Below are 17,122 nucleotides of genomic sequence, written 5' to 3' on the forward strand. Positions count from 1 at the left end.
TATGATCCTCGAGCTCAAGGATATGCGTACGGATGGACGTCGGTTCACTTGGTCCAATGCGCAAGTTGACCCCGTCCTCACCAAGATCGACCATGTCTTCTTCTCAGCCGACTGGGATGAGGCCTTCCCGGATGCCTACCTCCAGGCCATCACTTCGGCTTGCTCCGACCACGCACCTCTCTTCCTCCAGGGATCCGTCGCTACTGTTAGGAAGCCTTCCTTCAAGTTCGAGGAATTTTGGTTGGGCATGCAAGGCTTCAAAGAGACCGTCGCTTTGGCTTGGGCCAAGAATGTCCAGGCCACCGACCCCATTCGTCGTGTTCATATAAGGCTATCTCGGGTGGCTAAAGCTCTGAAAAAATGGCAACGGGACTGTGTTGGGGATCTTCGCACGCAAATTGCTACGGCCAAGGAGATCATTTGGCGCCTTGATCAGGCTGAAGAGGTCAGGCCCCTTTCGAATGAAGAAAGATTGCTGCGGTCCCAGTTGAAATCTTCGTACCTCGGGTTGCTCGCCATTCAGAAGATGAAGTTACGACAAAGATCGCGGCTCACTTGGATCCGTTTGGGAGACGCTAACTCCAAGCTCTTTCACTCCGGAGCTAACGGCCGTCGTCGCAAGGTCCACATCCAGACTCTCAGCTCTGCCTCGGGCGCTGCTATCACTAAGGAGGACAAGGAAGAGGTGTTGTTCGCGCACTTCAAAGGCATCCTCGGCACTAAGGCGGCCAGACAGGTCAGCCTGGATTGGGAGGGCCTCCACTACCCCGCCCACGACCTCTCCGACCTTGACGTCCCCTTCAGCGAAGATGAGATCAAGGACGCCGTTTTCTCTTTGCCCTCTGTCAAAGCGCCGGGCCCGGATGGGTTTATTGGAGCCTTCTTCAAGTCCTGCTGGGACATAATCCACAGCGACATCACTGCTGCGATTCTTCACTTGGCCAACCTCAGAGGGGGGTGCGTCAACCTCATCAACTCCGCGAACATCATTCTCATCCCCAAGAAGCCGGATGCCGCCTACGTCTCGGACTATAGACCGATCAGCCTCATACACAGTCTCTCGAAGATCTTCTCCAAGCTTCTGGCCAACAGACTTGCGCCTGTCCTGCCTGATATCGTCTCTAAATGCCAGAGCGCCTTCGTCAAAAAGAGAAGCATCCACGACAACTTCATGCATGTCCAGAACCTCATCAAAGAGTTGCACGCCTCAAAGACCCCGAGTCTGTTCCTGAAGCTGGATATCTCCAAGGCCTTCGACTCCGTTGGATGGGCTTACCTCCTTGAGGTGATGAGAGCTCTTGGGTTTGGTCAGATTTGGAGAGATTGGGTGTGCCTCTCGCTGGCCTCCGCCACTTCGAGAATCCTTCTCAACGGTGAGCCCGGAAAGCCGTTCTCGCACGCCAGGGGCTTACGTCAGGGAGATCCGCTCTCGCCTATGCTGTTCATCCTTGCTATTGATCCTCTTCAGCGCATGCTGCAGTTGGCTACCTCACATGGGATCCTCAGCCCCATTAGATCGCGCACGATGCACTGCAGGATTTCTCTCTACGCCGACGATGCCGGAATTTTCATCAACCCCATAAAAGCGGAGCTTCATGCGATTTCAGGCATCCTGGATTGCTTTGGGAAGGCTAGTGGCCTTGTTACCAATCTGGCCAAAACTGAGGTTTTCGCTGTTAGGTGCGACGACTTGGATCTCCATGACATCCTTACGGACTTCCCCGCCAAAATCGCCACCTTTCCGGGAAAGTATTTAGGGCTGCCTTTACATCACCGTCGTCTCCGTAAAGTGGAGCTGCAACCACTCATCGACAAGATCGCTAGGAAACTTCCGGGATGGTTCGGCAAAAACCTTGCCCGCCCCGGAAGGATCACGTTGGCAAAGTCTGTTCTCATGGCCACGGCAACATACCACGCCACGGCCATTCCTCTCTCAAAATGGGCCCGTGACAAGATCAACAAGATTGCCCGAAATTTCATCTGGGCAGGTGATGATGCCGAACACGCGTCCGGCGGGCACGCACTGGTGAATTGGAAGACGGTCTGCAGACCTAAGGACCTGGGAGGTCTGGGCATGACGGATCTCGAACGTTCAGGCCGCGCCCTGCGTCTTAGATGGCCCTGGCTTCAGTGGACCGACCCGCAGCGCACTTGGGCGGGGTCTAAACTCCCTTGCGATGAAGCTGATATGGATCTCTTTAGGGCCGCCACGCATATTACCATCGGGAATGGCGAATCCACCAAGTTCTGGTCTGATCCTTGGACGGAGAGGGGGCCGATTCGGCTTTGGGCACCTGACCTTTATAAGGTGGCCTCAAGAAAAGGCAGAACGGTGGCCAAGGAGATGCTCAACGACAACTGGATTCGCTCCATCGCTAGGTTGTCAACGCCGGTGCAGCTGGACCAATACCTGCAGGTTTGGGAGGTCATTGCGGGAACACAACTCACCCCGACGCTAGCGGATACCATTTCTTGGAAGATCAACACGCAAGGTGTCTACACCGCCAGCTCCGCTTACCACATTCAGTTCTTGGGTAGCTACCCCAAGTTCGAGACCAAGAAGATTTGGTCAGCGCACGCCGAGCCCAAATGCAAGCTTTTCGCTTGGCTCGCCCTGCACCGGAAGCTCCTCACTGCGGACATGCTTGCCATTCGAGGATGGCCTCATGATCCGGTCTGCCCCCTCTGTCTGTCGGCCCCGGAAACCGCTGATCACCTCTGCAAGGACTGCCCCTTCACCTCGGCCATCTGGACTCGCATTCAACAGGATCACTCTGACGACCCCGTCACGCATGGACAAACTTTCGGATCCACCTCCGATTGGTGGGACGAGATCATTGCGGGGAAGCCCATGGACTACAAACGCCGGCTTAGCGGACGTCTCCTATATGTCCTTTGGAATGCCTGGAAGGAAAGAAACAGACGCATTTTCAGGGGCGACGCCTCACCTTCCTTGAGGTGGCTTCACTCGCAAGGGACGACATCGCGCAAAGAGATCTTGCCTTTGCCGCCATCAGGCAGAATATACCGGCCGAGCCGGATTAGGGTTTTTTTTTTGGCCTCTTTCGGTGGTTTCTAGCATGTTTACACCTAGCCTCAAACATGCAACCCCTTTGTACAGTTGTATAGTTTTCCCTTTTGCTTAATGAAAAGGCAGTGCTCCTGCTGGTTGCTCCAAAAAAAAGGTAACTGGTCAGTGATCAGTGAGAAAAGCTAGAGTAAGACCACAAAAGCTGAGATCATACGCAATGCAAGTATGCAGCACGCTACTTACATGATGGATGCCTACTATTCCTAGTGCCGAAAGTAACACGCGATGGAAGAGAGTGTACTCATCCAGGGCATGTTTGGACCATCAACTCTCAAGAGAACAACTTGTTTTTTCTCAAAGAGTACAAGGGCATGACCAATGCCTCAACATATCATCCAATAGACCCATGTATGTTCGGATGTCCCGAAGCTAGAAAAGTAGTAGCCTCAAAAGTGAAATTGTAGCTTGGAGAGGAGATCACTTCTCCATAAGAAAGAGGCAATAAAAAGATTGGAAATAGAGAGAAAAGGTAGCTCCATCTATTCATAAATAGGTGGTTATACTAGAATGACGCAAACATACCGCTTCCATTGCTTGACCCTAAACCCTAGTAGCCCTTGTGGTCCGTCGACTTGCCAAAGCGCATTAAATTAAGCAAGAGAAACAATAGAACCTTGTTTTTGTTCTTGATTGTGATTAAGGTGAACATACTGTTAACATGGACTCTGCATTTTCGATGAAGCTGGCAACCGCCGTGCAGCCTTCTTGTATTGTAATCACTGGCGTAGCATACACAACACAACCGCGATGCAATCATCCACCTCAAAACTACTCCCTCTGTTTCTACAAAGTTATACTAAATCACAATCAATTAAAAGGGAACCAAAGAAGTAGCATGCAACACAATTCAAAATAAGTACCCTAGAGTCCAGCTAAACATGGTCCAAGCAAAGTTGTTTAACATCTGGTCATGAATGTAGACGACTGACTAAACTAATTAGTGCAGATCGTCCATTCGTGGTAACGTAGCAATAGCATGATCCGGCAAACAAATTAGCAGTACAAGTGAATAGCCCTCGCGATTATTTAACAATCATCATGATTCGGAAATGTTTAAGGAGATATGCTGAAAGGGTTATGAGTTTCAGTAAACATCTCCTCTCATTTTTCCGATAAAGAGTAAACGACTCCTCTAAATAAAGCAGAGTTTGTTTTTTGGCGGGAATAAAACAGAGTTCTTGAAGCAGAAACATCGCATGAGTGATTCGTTCTTGCATAATAGTACTCCCTTTGTTCATCATCAATAGATGTTTTAGATCTGTCTAAATTTGGATTTATCTATACACTAAATAGTGTCTACGTATATCTTAATTTTGCTAAATTTAAGACATCTATTTATGGACAGGGGTAGTACAATATATGGTATTCTACTCCATCCGTCATGGTTTCTATGACTTGCTCGCATTCCGTCAATTTGACTAACATAATATAAATTATACATCACAAAAATTATATCATTAGAAAGTAGAACATCTGAACTTTCCAATGATATATGTTTTGTTATCTATAACTTATATTATGTTAGTCAAATTTACAACATCTCGGGACCTATAAACCGGGACGGGGGTAGTAACTAGGATTGCATGCAGGTAATATCATGAAAAATCATATATAATTTTCGGACAACTCACATGAAACTCGGGCTTCATTCTTTTTCCAAGGCAAGGCTCGGGCTTGAGCAGAAAACATATTTCGGGCACCGGACCGGGCTTGGGCTTGGTTCTGGAGGTCTGGATGTTGCAAGCCTTGTTCGGAATCTACCGAGGAATTCCCGAGCGCACTCTTGTTTCGGCGCCAAAGGGGAGAACGGGGTAGAGTTCTATTAGGTCTTACAGGTTTCCGGGGTTCGTCATTTGCACAAGTCTTGAAAACTTTATTCGTCTCTTACTGGTTTGTGTATATATATCTCTTATTTGTGTGTTTGTTCCTATTTGCTTTCTCTTGTGTGTGTGTAGACAAGTTTGGTTATGCCTATTTGAACTCTTGAACTTACTTGTGCTTATATTATGTTTATCTCTATTTTCATCATTTCATGTATCTTATCTTATCAATACTAGCTAAGTGCCCGCGCGTTGCAGCGGAACAACAAAAATACAAACTTATAAAATACAAAATAACTCATATGCATATAATTTACACTAATTAGGTTTATGTTGGATATGTTGGTTGCATAAAGTTTCGATATTTTTTCCTTTGATATCTCTCTCCCCCTTTCTCTATAAAATGCATATATTGAATCCCCAAAAATCAGCCAACAAACGTCTTTGTTGAAACACATAGCAAAGCTCCGCCGCTTCCAAAATGTAATGAGGCAGGGCTCGCAAACTTGGAGAATTTTAGAAGTAGAGTTCTTGCAAGAACATTGAACGAAGTGCATTAAAAACGTGCATGTTTTGTACGGAAAGATAGAAGAAACTGGCTCCTGGCAGCAGGAGAGGTGTAGGCAGATAATCTATAACAGAGAATTAGTCTTCAGTGTTCAGACTTTTCATGTCGAAGATTAGCCTAGTATTGTGGCATAACGTGTATTGAACGTTGCTTAATATGTCCCTTCAGTACTCAGACTTTTCAGCTCGATATTAGAAACCATAGCTCTGGTCTTCTTGTAAAAAAATAGTATTAAAAACTGTGTTGTGCTAGGCTAGTTACCATTTTCCAACGCATCACGAGTTCATGGCATGTGCTTGTCTGCTCCACCCCCTACGACCAGCGCTTCATGCATGCACCAACGGTGCCAGCGTAGCTTCAGCGGTAGTCCGTCCAGGACAACATCACCTGCGAGATGTGCATAGTACGCCAGGCGAAGGGTCAAGATGTGACTACACAGTAAGTAGTATGAAGTTAGAGAATGAAATTGAAAATTTCACGATGGGATAAGCTTCCACATCGTCAACCTCTGTTGCTGTATACAACAATCAGTCGATTTGTTTCAACTCTGTCACTGTGAGGGGCCGGATGGAGAGACGAATTGCTTGCTGGCCGTCGCAAAGATCGGGGTCGTACTATCATCGCAGCCGTTGCCTCCATCGTCACCACGGTTTGGGCGCGCGGTGCCGCCGTCTACGCCAAGGGCTTGCACCTCCGAGTAAGGCCCGGCCACTTCGTGCTCTTCCGGCCGCCTCTCGCATCAATGGGAGCTGGGGAAAATTCCACGGCACTGGGCGGTGGCTGCTGTATTTGGGCCAGGTGAGAGCAAAAAGATACCGAGTCAATGACGACGGTCTTTTCAGTGCGGAGTCCGGTTTTTTTTTTACGAATGAGGGGGCACTTTTTTGACGCACTGCTCCGACCTTCTACGTACTGGGCCGGGATAACTGGGCTCCATTGTGCATACTGGGCTGTTCGATCTATTCAGCCAGGTTGATCGATCGAGCAGCGGGTACGACGTACCACGGTCGCATCCCCGCTTAATAGTAAAGATCCTATGTGCATCTTGGTATGTCCTGCACTCCGAGCTAGTGAACCTTTATGACATATATTTATCTTCCTTTTTCACTGGCTCATGATGCAAATGCTCTCACAGTTTATACACTTGTCACCTTGCATCGCATCATGTTTCCTAAAGATATAGGGGAACTTTCTATGGTTTCTTTTATTGCACTTTTCATTCAAAAGAAAATTTCAACCTAGTGCATATTTAGGGGGGGGGGGGGGTCTTTTTATATCTTCTATGGAAACATTCGTGTGCATCTTATCTTATGTGAACTCTATATCGTGATGCCATCTTTAACTAAAAAATGGGAGACTGAAAAATGCCATGTTGACTTTGTTTTGACTAAAGATGACAACAGAGCTAGACAAGGACTAATGTTACCTCTGAAGTTCTTATTCAGGTTTTAGTCCGATATGAAAGAGTTGGATGATGGCTGGAGACCCCCCCCCCACACACACACACACACCCCATTTCTTAAAGAAGGAGTGTCGTTGTTTTGTTTTATGTTTTGTTACTTTTTTATTTAAGTCAATAGGAACACCACAATATTAAGAGGGGTGACCTCATTAAACTTGATGGGGATGTTGAAAGGACACAGATGTCGCCTAGAGGGGGGTGAATAGGCGGTTTAAAAACTTTTACGAGATGGGCTTAACAAATGCGGAATAAAACTAGCGTTTACTTTGTCAAGCCCAAAGCCTATATACTATGGTTCACCTATGTGCACCAACAACTTATTCTAAGCAATGGTTCACCTATGTGCACCAACAAATTATGCTAAGAAAGACAAGCAACTTATGTGATAGCAAGATATATATATATATATATATATATATATATATATATATATATATATATAAAACTTCAAGCACGATGGCTATCACAAAGTAAAGTGCATAAGTAAAGAGCTCGGGTATAGGAATAACCGAAGTGACGCGGAGACAACGATGTAGCCCGAAGTTCACACTCTTGCGAGTGCTACTCTCCGTTGGAGCGGTGTGGAGGACAAGTCACTCCAAATGCACGAGGGCCACCGTATTCTCCTCGAGAATTCCCACCAAAAGGGATGTCCTCGATCCACTATGGGACCTTAGGAAGGTCACCGAACCCGCACAAAGCTTGGGGCTATATCCACAACTTAATTGGAGGCTCCCAATAAATTGCCACAAAGGCCTTGCCCTTGAAGATTCTCCACAACTTAATTGGAGTCCCCAAGAACACCACTAAGATGCCACAAAGGCCTTGCCCTTGAAGATTCTCCACAACTTAATTGGAGTCCCCAAGAACACCACTAAGATGCCACAAAGGCCTAGAATCCGTCTAGGGTTCCAAGTCACGCCGGGCATAAAACCCGAAACCCGAATCCCGTACCCGAAATTCCCGATCCCGAACCCGTATAGCCCGAACCCGAATTACCCGATCACCTATTCGGGTGACAACTTGCAACACCCGAATTTTATTCAGGAATTTCGGGTTTCTACTTCTCGTACCCGAACAACCCGAATTACCCGTATTAAACAACAAATGGTAGCCCAACCAAACAAAAATAAGCGTCCATACTGTCACATCCCCACGGCCCAGCAGCCCACTCTTGCACCGCACGCGCACCTTCTCCCTCAATTGGTCAACCACTCAATCATTTGCAGACTCGCACACAAGCACGACAGCAGCACACGCCAATCCAGATGCCGATCTCCCAACATGGCCACCGCCGGCTGCGAATAGGTTGTCGTCGGCTCGCTGCTCGCATCTCGTCGCCATGCTTGAGATCGGCAAGGAGTAGTGCCGACCCCCTTCCTCGTCACCACGCATCGTACGTGGACCGCGCCGGCCGCCGTGCTCGACAACCTGCACAGCTGCAGCGTTGCGCCGGCTGCCTCCCCCGTTTTTCGCCTGCCGCCGGCAACCGTCCGGTGCTAGTTCGTCGTTCTCCCCATCGAAGGCTACAAGAATTTTTGACACGCTTCTCCTGTTCGGGCAAATCGGGAAAACCCGATCCCGAACCCGAATTATCGGGTTCCTGAAACATCGGGTGTTGATATTTTTTGTACAATTTCGGGTGTGAAATCTGAGAACCCGAATTTTGAAAATCCCGAATAACCCGTCCCAAAATTTCGGGAAATCCCGAACGCCCAGTGTGAGTTCCAAGAACCCAAGAGTAACAACCTTCTTGCTTTCACCTCCACGAATCACCGTGGAGAACTCAAACCGATGCACCAAATGCAATGGCAAGAACACCACAAAGATGCTCAAATCCTTCTCTCTCAAATTCCAACAAAGCTACAAAAGCTATTGGGGGAATAAGGGAGGAAGAACAAAGGAATTCACAAAGAACACCAAGATCAAGATCTAGAGGATTCCACTCACAAAGAGATGGATTTGATTGGTAGAAATGTAGATCTAGATCTCCTCTCTCTTTTCCCTTAAATGGGGGCAAGAATCATGGAGGGATTGAGAGATAGAGCAAGCTTCTCTAGTTCAACAATGGAGGAGAGAGAGAGTGATAGAAGCACAAGCCCAAGGAGGAAGAAGGGGGGTATTTATACCCCCCTAAAAATCGAGCCGTTGCAGAATTTTGAGGGCCGGATAATCTGGCCTAAGTTGGGGCCGGATAATCCGCCCCCACCAAAAAATCCGGCCCTGGGGAAATTCCGGGCAAATGTCCGGCCAAAAGTACGGCCCATGTCCAGGGTAGTACTGAGCCACATCGCCTCGAGTCCTTAGACAAATTTCAGGGGCCAGATATTTTGCAAATATCCGGCCCGGAAAATCCGGCCTGGTGATATAAACCTGCTACCTTGTAAAATCCAAAACTTAAGATTGGTAGCCCCAAATAGAGTGAAACCAATTTTGTTGGAAAGAGGACGACAAGAGCATACCCAACAAAATATGGAAACTAGTGGGGGATGATTTTCTATTATTTTTAGAGGTGCAACACCTCAACACGAGAAACCAAGAAAATCACCAAACTCGAAAACGCAACAAGTGATCAATGCAAAATCCGTTTTCGATGAACTAGAGCTTGTCATGAGAATATGCACAAGCTCTAAAACATCACATGGATAAGATCCAAATAACAACCAAGAAAGATGATGCAAGGATGCAAAGGTTTGAGCTCTCTCCGAACGATACGATCGAGTTACTCACTCGAGAGCCCTCTTGATAGTACGGCAACTAAACTATAAACCGGTCTCCAACTACACTATGAGACCGGTGAGAAAGAAACCTTATCAAGAGCAAACCTTATACTTGCGCAATCCACTTGAGCTTGATGATGACGATCTTGACCGCAACAAGATGGAACACCTTTCTTGATTGTGCTTGCTTGACGAAGTCTTGTGGATTGCTCCCCCATAATCCATCATGAGAGAGCTTCTTCTTCGGCGCATCTTCACATATCCATGAACACTATATGGAGAGCATGCTTCAAGCAAATGATCTCTTTGAGATGGCTCATCTTAAGCTTGCACTTCATTTCTTCATGGCAAGCTTCAAGCATATGATCTCTTCGAGTTGGCTCATTGATACGTCGCAAACGTATCTATAATTTCTTATGTTCCATGCTACTTTTATTACAATACTTGAATGTTTTATACATACTTTACAGCATTATTATACATTTTCCGGCACTAACCTATTAACAAGATGCCGAAGTGCCAGTTGTAGTTTTCTCGCTGTTTTTGGTTTCGAAATCCTAGTAAGGAAATATTCTCGGAATTGGACGAAATCAACGCCCAGGGGCCTATTTTTACACGAAGCTTCCAGAAGACCGAAAGGGAGACGAAGTGGGGCCACGAGGTGGGGACACAACAGGGCGGCGCGGCCCAAGCCCTGGCCGCGCCGGCCTGGTGTGTGGCCCCCTCGTGACGCCCTTTGACCTACCCTTCCGCCTACTTAAAGCCTCCGTCGCGAAACCCCATGTACCGAGAGCCACGATACGGAAAACCTTCCAGAGACGCCGCCGTCGTGAATCCCATCTCGGGGGATTCAGGAGATCGCCTCCGGCACCCTGCCGGAGAGGGGAATCATCACCGGAGGGGCTCTACATCATCATGCCCGCCTCCGGATTGATGCGTGAGTAGTTCATCCTTGGACTATGGGTCCATAGCAGTAGCTAGATGGTTGTCTTCTCCCCTTGTGCTATCATTCTATTAGATCTTGTGAGCTGCCTAACATGATCAAGATCATCTATTTGTAATGCTACATGTTGTGTTTGGCGAGATCCGATGAATATAGAATATTATGTTAAGTTGATTATCAATCTATCATATATGTGTTGTTTATGTTCTTGCATGCTCTTCGTTGCTAGTAGAGGCTCTGGCCAAGTTGATACTTGTAACTCCAAGAGGGAGTAATTATGCTCGATAGTGGGTTCATGCCTCCATTAAATGCGGGACGGTGACGAGAAAGTTCTAAGGTTGTGGATGTGTTGTTGCTACTAGGGATAAAACATTGATGCTTTGTCTAAGGATATTTGTGTTGATTACATTACGCACCATACTTAATGCAATTATCTGTTGTTCGCAACTTAATACCGGAAGGGGTTCGGATGATAACCTGAAGGTGGATTATTTAGGCATAGATGCATGCTTGGATAGCGGTCTATGTACTTTGTCGTAATGCCCTGATTAAATCACATAGTAATCATCGTTGATATGTATTGAATCTTTATTTGTCAATTGCTTGCCTGTAATTTGTTCACCCAACATGTTAGTTATCTTATTGGAGAGACACCACTAGTGAACTGTGGACCCCGGTCCATTCTTTTACATCTGAATACATTCTACTGTTTTTATTGTTCTTTGCAAACAAACACCATCTTCCACTCGATACGCTTAATCCTTTGTTTTCAGCAAGCCGGTGAGATTGACAACCTCACTCGTTACGTTGGGGCAAAGTACTTTGATTGTGTTGTGCAGGTTCCACGTTGGCGCCGGTTTCACCGGTGTTGCGCCGCACTATATTCCTCCACCAACAACCTTCACGTGCTTCTTGGCTCCTACTCGGTTCGATAACCTTGGTTTCTTTACGAGGGAAAACTTGCTGCTGTGCGCATCACACCTTCCTCTTGGGGTTCCCGATACGTCTCCAACGTATCGATAATTTCTTATGTTCCATGCTACTTTATTGATGATACCTACATGTTTTATGCACATTATATGTCGTATTTACGCATTTTACGGAACTAACCTATTAACAAGATGCCGAAGAGCCGCTTCTGTTTTCTGCTGTTTTTGGTTTCGAAATCCTAGTAAGGAAATATTCTCGGAATTGGACGAAATCACCGCCCGGGGTCCTATTTTTGCACGAAGCTTCCGGAAGACCGGAGGGGAGTCGAAGTGGGGCCACGAGGTGGCCGGGTGATAGGGCGGCGCGGCCCGGGGCCCGGCCGCGCCACCTCGTCCCCCGGGCCCCTCGTGCCGCCTCTTGACCTGCCCTTCCGCCTACAAATAGCCTCCGTCGCGAAACCCCCGATGCGAGAGCCACGATACGGAAAACCTTCCGGAGACGCCGCGAATCCCATCTCGGGGGATTCGGGAGATCGCCTCCGGCACCCTGCCGGAGAGGGGATTCATCTCCCGGAGGACTCTTCATCGCCATGATCGCCTCCGGAGTGATGAGTGAGTAGTTCACCCCTGGACTATGGGTCCATAGCAGTAGCTAGATGGTCGTCTTCTCCTAATTGTGCTTCATTGTTGGATCTTGTGAGCTGCCTAACATGATCAAGATCATCTATCCGTAATACTATATGTTGTGTTTGTCGGGATCCGATGGATAGAGAATACTATGTTATGGTGATTATCAATCTATTGTTTATGTGTTGTTTATGATCTTGCATGCTCTCCGTTATTAGTAGAGGCTCGGCCAAGTTTTTACTCTTAACTCCAAGAGGGAGTATTTATGCTCGATAGTGGGTTCATGCCTTCATTGACACCTGGGACAGGTGACGAGAAAGTTCTAAGGTTGTGATGTGCTTGTTGCCACTAGGGATAAAACATTGATTCTATGTCTAAGGATGTAGTTGTCGATTACATTACACACCATACTTAATGCAATTGTCTCGTTGCTTTGCAACTTAATACCGAATGGGGTTCGGATGATAACTCGAAGGTGGACTTTTTAGGCATAGATGCGGTTGGATGGCGGTCTATGTACTTTGTCGTAATGCCCGGATTAAATCTCACTATATTTATCATATCATGTATATGCATTGTTATGCCCTTCTCTATTTGTCAATTGCCCGACTGTAATTTGTTCACCCAACATGCTTTTATCTTATGGGAGAGACACCTCTAGTGAACTGTGGACCCCGGTCCTATTCTTTACATCGCATACAATCTACTGCAATACTTGTTTTACTCTTTTTCTTGCAAACAATCATTTTCCACACAATACGGTTAATCCTTTGTTACAGACAAGCCGGTGAGATTGACAACCTCACTCGTTTCGTTGGGGCAAAGTACTTGGGTTGTGTTGTGCGGGTTCCACGTTGGCCCCGGAATCCCCGTTGTTGCGCCGCATCACATTTCGCCACCATCAACCTTCAACGTGCTTCTTGGCTCCTCCTGGTTCGATTAAACCTTGGTTTCTTTCTGAGGGAAAACTTGCTACTGTGCGCATCATACCTTCCTCTTGGGGTTCCCAACGAACGTGTGAGTTACACGCCATCAAGCTCTTTTTCCGGCGCCGTTGCCGGGGAGATCAAGACACGCTGCAAGGGGAGTCTCCACTTCTCAATCTCTTTACTTTGTTTTTGTCTTGCTTTATTTTATTTACTACTTTGTTTGCTGCACCTAAACAAAACACAAAAAAGTTAGTTGCTAGTTTTACTTTATTTACTGTCTTGCTCTCTATATCAAAAACACAAAAAAATTAGTTACTTGTCTTTACTTTATTTGCCTAGTTTACTTTATTGCTACTAAAATGAGTAATCCTGAAGTTGAAGTTCGTTCTTTTAAGCAACAAGGTGGAGAAAGTTTTAAAGATGCTTGGTACAGAATTAGTAATGCTCATCATAGGTGCATTAAGAAACACTCCACCACTATCCTTCTTAGGAACTTTTATGTTGGTTTATCTAGTTGGAATAGGTATGTTCTTGATGCTCTTTCGGGAGGTAATTTCCTAGGTACTCCCGCCTTAGAAGCTAGTTGCATCATTGAGAGTCTAGTTGGAATACCACCTGTTAATGAAGTTAAAATTGAAATCTCTCTTGAGGATGTTATGAAAAAATTGGAAATCATAGAGAAAATTTTTCCAAGTATTGAAACTAAATTGGAAATGTTATTGGATAAAACTGATGAACTTGATAAATCACTAGGAGGAATTGATGAAAGAATTAGTGTCCTAGGAACTTGTGTTGTTCACGATAATCAAACCAATAGGATTGATGAACTTGAAAAAGCTATGGGAACCTTGGGTTCAACCTTTTCTTCTCTCAAGTATAATGAGAAAGCTTACGTGGGTAAAGAGCAAAAATTTATGTATGTCTCTAAAGTGCCTAAACAAAAGAATTATTATAGGCCTAAAATTGCTAAAACTCCTAGCACCACCATAGAAAATTTAGATAATGGAGCACCTAAAGTACCCTCTGCAACAAGTTGTGTTTGCATGAAAAATAATAATGTTGATGCCTCATCTCTTGATATTACTTGATTTGCACTTTCTGCGCCTAGCTGAAAAGCGTTAAAGAAAAGCGCTTATGGGAGACAACCCATGTTTTTACTACAGTACTTTGTTTTATATTTGAGTCTTGAAGTTGTTTACTACTGTAGCAACCTCTCCTTATCATGTTTTTGTGCCAAGTAAAGTTTCTATGTTAAAGTTGATGTTATATTTGGGATCGCTGCGCAGAAACAGCATTGCTATCTGTCACGAATCTGGGCACAAGTCTCTGTAGAAAATTCGAAAAAATCTGCCAATTTACGAGCGTGATCCTCAGATATGTACGCAACTTTCATTAGTTTTGAGTTTTTCCATTTGAGCAAGTCTGGTGCCATTTTAAAATTCGTCTTTACGGACTGTTCTGTTTTTGACAGATTCTGCTTTTTATTTCGCATTGCCTCTTTTGCTATGTTGGATGAATTTCTTTGATCCATTAATGTCCAGTAGCTTTATGCAATTTCCAGAAGTGAAAAGAATGATTGTGTCACCTCTGAATGTGTGAATTATTAATTGTGCACTAACCCTCTAATGAGTTTGCTTGAAGTTTGGTGTGAAGGAAGTTTTCAAGGGTCAAGAGAGGAGTATGATATATTATGATCAAGAGGAGTGAAAGCTCTAAGCTTGGGGATGCCCCCGTGGTTCATCCCTGCATATTTTAAGAAGACTCAAGCGTCTAAGCTTGGGGATGCCCAAGGCATCCCCTTCTTCATCGACAACATCATCGAGTTCCTCCCCTGAAACTATATTTTTATTCAGTCACATCTTGTGTTCTTTACTTGGAGCGTCGGTTTGTTTTTGTTTTTGTTTGAATAAAATGGATCCTAGCATTCACTTTGTGGGAGAGAGACACGCTCCGCTGTTGCATATGGACAAATATGTCCTTAGGCTTTACTCATAATGTTCAAGGCGAAGTTTCTTCTTCGTTAAATTGTTATATGGTTGGAATTGGAAAATGCTACATGTAGTAATTCTAAAATGTCTTGGATAATGTGATACTTGGCAATTGTTGTGCTCATGTTTAAGCTCTTGCATCATATACTTTGCACCCATTAATGAAGAAATACATAGAGCTTGCTAAAATTTGATTTGCATATTTGGTCTCTCTAAGGTCTAGATAATATCTAGTATTGAGTTTTTGAACAACAAGGAAGACGGTGTAGAGTCTTATAATGTTTACAATATGTCTTTTATGTGAGTTTTGCTGCACCGGTTCATCCTTGAGTTTGCTTCAAATAACCTTGCTAGCCTAAACCTTGTATCGAGAGGGAATACTTCTCATGCATCCAAAATCCTTGAGCCAACCACTATGCCATTTGTGTCCACCATACCTACCTACTACATGGTATTTCTCCGCCATCCCAAAGTAAATTGCTTGAGTGCTACCTTTAAAATTCCATCATTCACCTTTGCAATATATAGCTCATGGGACAAAATAGCCTTAAAAACTATCGTAGTATTGAATATGTACTTATGCACTTTATCTTTTATTAAGTTGCTTGTTGTGCGATAACCATGCTTCTGGGGAACGCCATCAACTATTCCTTGTTGAATATCATGTGAGTTGCTATGCATGTCCGTCTTGTCTGAAGGATCTATCACCTTAATGATTGGAGCATGCAAATTGTTAGAGAAGAACATTGGGCCGCTAACTAAAGCCATGAATCATGGTTGAAGTTTCAGTTTTGGACATATATCCTCAATCTCATATGAGAATAATAATTGTTGCTACATGCTTATGCATTTAAGAGGAGTCCATTATCCGATGTCCATGTTGTCCCGGTATGGATGTCTAAGTTGAGAATAATCAAAAGCGAGAAATCCAAAATGCGAGCTTTCTCCTTAGACCTTTGTACGAGGCGGCATGGAGGTACCCCTTTGTGACACTTGGTTGAAACATGGCATTGCAAAGATCCGGTAGTCCAAGCTAAGTAGGACAAGGTGCGGGCACTATTAGTATACTATGCATGAGGCTTGCAACTTGTAAGATATAATTTACATAACTCATATGCTTTATTACTACCGTTGACAAAATTGTTTCATGTTTTCAAAATAAAAGCTCTAGCACAAATACAGCAATCGATGCTTTCCTCTTTGAAGGACCTTTCTTTTACTTTTATTGTTGAGTCAGTTCACCTATCTCTCTCCACCTTAAGAAGCAAACACTTGTGTGAACTGTGCATTGATTCCTACATACTTGCATATTGCACTTGTTATATTACTTTATGTTGACAATATCCATGAGATATACATGTTATAAGTTGAAAGCAACCGCTGAAACTTAATCTTCCTTTGTGTTGCTTCAACACCTTTACTTTGATTTATTGCTTTATGAGTTAACTCTTATGCAAGACTTATTGATGCTTGTCTTGAAGTACTATTCATGAAAAGTCTTTGCTTTATGATTCACTTGTTTACTCATGTCATTACCATTGTTTTGATCGCTGCATTCATTACATATGTTTACAAATAGTATGATCAAGATTATGATGGCATGTCACTTCGAAAATTATCTTTGTTATCGTTTTACTGCTCGGGACGAGCGAGAACTAAGCTTGGGGATGCTGATACGTCTCCAACGTATCGATAATTTCTTATGTTCCATGCTACTTTATTGATGATACCTACATGTTTTATGCACATTATATGTCATATTTACGCATTTTCCGTAACTAACCTATTAACAAGATGCCGAAGAGCCGATTCTTTGTTTCTACTGTTTTTGGTTTCGAAATCCTAGTAAGGAAATATTCTCGGAATTGGACGAAATCACCGCCCGGGGTCCTATTTTTGCACGAAGCTTCCGGAAGACCGGAGGGGAGTCGAAGTGGGGCCACGAGGTGGCCGAGGTGATAGGGCGGCGCGGCCCGGGGCCTGGCCGCGCCACCTCGTCCCCTGGGCCCTCGTGCCGCCTCTTGACCTGCCCTTCCGCCTACAAA

This window comes from Lolium rigidum, chromosome 6 (genome assembly GCF_022539505.1).
Source record: "Lolium rigidum isolate FL_2022 chromosome 6, APGP_CSIRO_Lrig_0.1, whole genome shotgun sequence".
In the NCBI taxonomy this organism is placed as follows: domain Eukaryota; kingdom Viridiplantae; phylum Streptophyta; class Magnoliopsida; order Poales; family Poaceae; genus Lolium; species Lolium rigidum.